Below are 4,298 nucleotides of genomic sequence, written 5' to 3'. Positions count from 1 at the left end.
CAAAAAAACCAACAACCCCCCCCCAAGCCCCCCCCCCCCCCCCTTGTAATATTGCTAGGTAGAAGTAATGGGTAGCAATTAATATCAATTTCATTAGTGTTTGTTGTCTGTTCTCTATCCCTTCAAACTGTTCCCTCTTCCCTGCTTATAATAATGTCAATGTTAAATGTGAAGTTAAAGACAAATCTTTTGAACAAGAAAACCACCAAACTATTTTAGCTCTTGTGTAGATGAGTAAATTAATTTGCTTAAAACATTTTCCTTTGGATATTGTGTGGGTTTTGCCTATCAAATTTAGTCCACTGGGTTATTTTAAATTGTCTTCCATACAGTTAGTCTGCTCTGTCTCTGCTGAACAGCATACTTAGTGGTTGGTTAACAACAGAAGGCTATACTTCCAGGATTTTAAAATAAATTAACATTTACTTAAGTGATGAATTAAATAGAGGACAGTTTAATAAGCAATTTGTTTTCCCCTTAAAACAGCCGGGTTTGTTTCTTAAGGCTTGAAATCTTGCCTATTCTAACAGCTACTTTATGTGTGATGTTCCATGCATCCTTTACCAATGATCCTAACTCTGGCCTTTCTATAGTTAATCTTCGTAAATATTTGGTTTTAAAATAAGTTATACTGGGAGTCCTAAGATGTCTAGAATTTTTTTTTTTCTGAATTGTTGCAGGAGAAGCAGCTCAAACTTACTATGTATATTTTAATTAGTGACAGGTTGTTCAGTTATAGGACTAATTTTCTATGAATTTGTCTTTTATCCTCTATTCCCCATTCTTTGCCTTTATTTCAGTGGGGCATCAGTTGGGGTCTGTCTCTTCTCTTCAGGTTCCAGTTTTCTTAGAACTGGTAAGAACTTAATTGCTTGTGAAACTTCTGTTCCTCTGTCAAACGTGGTTGAAATTGATAGTAACTGCCAACCTCGGACAGAGTGGGGAGGAAAGGAGAGACTTCTAGGGCAGTTGTCTTTGCCTTATTTCCAAAGATAGCAGGTTAACCTAGCCCCTAAGAAATTAAATGGAAATTAGTAAGAACAATAGAATTGGTATCGCTATCAAAAGCGGGTTGGGCTCTTACCACGTTACTGTTTTTTAAGCAGGATTGAAGCCAACTCTCTGCAAGGAAACTCACGATACTTGGGTTTACACATCACAGTTGCTTTTGTTGGTGAAAAAGGAACTTTAATTCCTAGTTGCACATAATTAATTGGAAAAGTTTTTGCTTCCTGTTGTGTTTGAATAGAGCCATTTAAAATAACAAAACTGTGATAAAAAGCAATAACCTTTCTAAAGTATTTTGATATTTCAGTCTTCTTGTGGAATATGTTTGACCAGATGATGGCTCTTGTCCGTTGAGACAGTTACATAATTATCTTTCATATGGTATAATTTTCAGTGATCTGGAGAAATTATGTTTATTTTTTATAAACTCAAGTGATGGGTTACATATGCTTATTGTGTATTTGCTTTGTGGCTCTGACAAGTTGGACAAAAATGTTACTGCACATAAAAGTTTGTTTTCAGGGAGAACATGTGGTTCATTCACAAAACTGTGTTAAAACAGTCTTTGCAAGTATTCTCGTACAGGTAGCTTGGTTTATTATTAGATCAGTATTTTGCTCAGCATCAGCTTTCATAATCTCTTTACATACTTTAGAAATAGGCAGTTTATTGTTTTGACACACAGTACAGGGTCATGAGTGGAAACAATTCGGGCTACAAAGTGCACGTCAGTTCAGTGCTCCTCTGCTGACGGCATGTCTGTCTGAAATCAAGTTTAAAAAATTGGCCCTGTCTCCAGCTGACTTGTTTTGTCAGGCTGAGTCATAAGATTAACCCTTGACTTGTCACCAAGGAAAAATGGAGTAAACAACTGTACTCAGTACAGTATCGCTGATCCAGCTATGATTCATTTCACTGTAACATGATTCTCTTAAGAAAACAAATTTCAGAGCAGCTGTTGCTTGGCTTAAATGGGGATTATAAAAATTGCAACCACAAAACAAAAACTTACTTGGGACTTCACGAGCTTTTGGAATACTTATCTGGTAGTAGTAGTTCCTGCAAATACAGAGTAACTTCAAATTCTTCCTTTTTAGGTTTATTTTTCATCTATTCTGGTGCAAGTAAACTTCTGTGGGTCAAAGTTTGATATGCTTGATGGAATTATGGTTTGATCCTGTAAGGTGAATCGATGTAACAAATGTCCTGTGAGAAACAACGTTTTTGTACAGTAAATGTAGAGCAGATACAGTGATAAATTTCAAGCATTGTGCAGTATGATTTTATTCCCATCAATGTAACTGAGGGTAGGACAACTAATTCCCATTTTGGTAAAATGAGACTGTTATCCTTTTGATTTGTGGGCAAGTAACTCAGGAGCAAATTCATTTATTATCTCATTATGGAGGTACCAGTCTTCAACCTAGTTTGTCTACAGACAGCATTTGCAGTGGTGTTGTTCTGTTTTATTGATCATACTGTTGCTGTTGTCTTACCCATGTGATGGTGAACAATGTCAATGATTTCCTTGTACTGATAAATGTTGTGTTAGTAAATATTACCAGTTAATATTACCTATATATTATTCATTACAATTGCTCTGTACAAGTATAGGGCAGTTGTAATGCAGAGAAGCCCCCCTCCCAACGCTGCACAGTAAAGTTAGTTTTTTCTGCAGTAAGTATGTTTTAACATTTTTCCAATTGCTTGTAATATGGGTGGATGATGCTTATTATTTGAGAGGGGGCTTGATCATGCTCTTCATCTCAAATGCAACTATTTTGAAAATTGAGCATGTGTGCGTGGAGGCGCAGTAGCAATTACAACTATGTTGATGATAGTCTTTACTTCAAAGAACTGACTTCAGTTACCCTAGAAGTATTTTCAATGATTTAAAAGTTTGTGTGCTTGAATTATTTCGGGGAAAAAAAGGGTTCTCTTACTTCTTCAACTCTTGCAAGCTGAAAGCGCTTTTTCCAGTGTTTAGGGTTTGTTTTTTTTCTAAGTTGTACGTTAGTCTGAATTAGTGATTTTAATCTAGTGTGCTATGAGAAGTAGCACATGCAAAGATCTGAAGATCTTTTAGCATGTCTCATCTGTAGAGTCCGGAACATTAGTGAGAAGCTTTAAGGAATGGCATTGTTAGCTGCAAATCAAAGCTTCTTGGGGACTCTCTGGGGACTGAAATGGGTCTTTGTGGTCCCTAGGGGAAGAAGGAAGCCGCAAGTCACTCTGCGGGCCTGGCGATTTAATAGTCTGAAGTATAGCGATGTTCTTTCTTGCAGCTGCTGCTGCTATGCCTTTTGTATTGGAGGAGAGTTCAGTTCAGATATCATTAGCTTTACTGCATAGTTAAGTAGTTCTGCATGTGTAGACTGACTTCCAGTAAAGATGCAAGTGTTCTTCAGCTGATGTCAACTTCAGGATGTATTTGCCAACATACTTTGAGCACAGTAGTCTCCCAGTTGATTGGAAGAGTTCACTGAGAAAGCATTTGAAGCTGGAGGTGTGAATATTTTTTGTCAGTGTGTGTATATTTTGTATATTCACAGACACTACAGTAGTTATGTCCTGAGATAATGGACAATATACAGAAGACCCACAAAGATTTTTATCCGACCATGGTATTCTACTGTATTCAATTTGTCACTCTTGCGGATCTTTTTAATTCAGAAGATTTCACTAACACGCAAGGTGCTTGGCAGAATGAACCAAATTTCTGCAACTCGCTTTCTTTCCCTGTAAATTGCTGATTTGAACTTTGCCCATTTTTTTCCTTATCCTGAATTATTTTCCTGCTTTTGTCAGGAGGGAGGCAGGGAGAACTCACAGTGTTGGCAGTCGACACAGAGGTGGAGAAATGTGGTTTTGCTTTAACCTTTTTTTCCCTGGATTGAAATGCGTATCTGACTTAATCAGGAGCTCGGTTAATAACCAACTGCATTCATATATCGAAAATAAAAAAAATGTACACTTCATTAAGAGTTAATGTTAGGTAACGCCACTGTTCAGTGGCAAAGCAAAAAGACTTAGCAGGCATAGATAATGTCCAAATATTGAGGGAATTTTTGTGCTGGAAGTTGCAGTCTGTTTGCTGTCTTGTGTAATTCACGTTCTTGTGATGTGCCAAAGTTGTCGGGGTCGTGTGTGTCCCCCCCTTCTCTCTTCTTCCCCGTCTTATCTGGGCACAGAACTGCTTTTTTCATACAGAAATGTATTCTACAACGTAAAGGGAGTCCGGGCTTACGCTTCCAAAGAACCATCGTACTTCGTGTACTGTGTCTTCAAAA

The 4,298-nt window shown here is 37.5% G+C and overlaps 1 protein-coding gene across 6 annotated transcripts in view; it reads left to right on the top strand.

Annotated features, from left to right (window-relative positions):
* TCF12 (transcription factor 12) overlaps positions 1 to 4,298 on the top strand; it is a 174,017-nt gene that overhangs the window by 127,394 nt on the left and 42,325 nt on the right. The gene's annotated exons all lie outside the window — the stretch shown is intronic.

The sequence above is a fragment of the Haliaeetus leucocephalus genome, unplaced genomic scaffold, assembly GCF_000737465.1.
Source record: "Haliaeetus leucocephalus isolate CR32 unplaced genomic scaffold, Haliaeetus_leucocephalus-4.0 Scaffold339, whole genome shotgun sequence".
NCBI classification, from domain to species: Eukaryota; Metazoa; Chordata; class Aves; order Accipitriformes; family Accipitridae; genus Haliaeetus; species Haliaeetus leucocephalus.
This window is presented reverse-complemented; position numbering and strand designations above follow the sequence as displayed.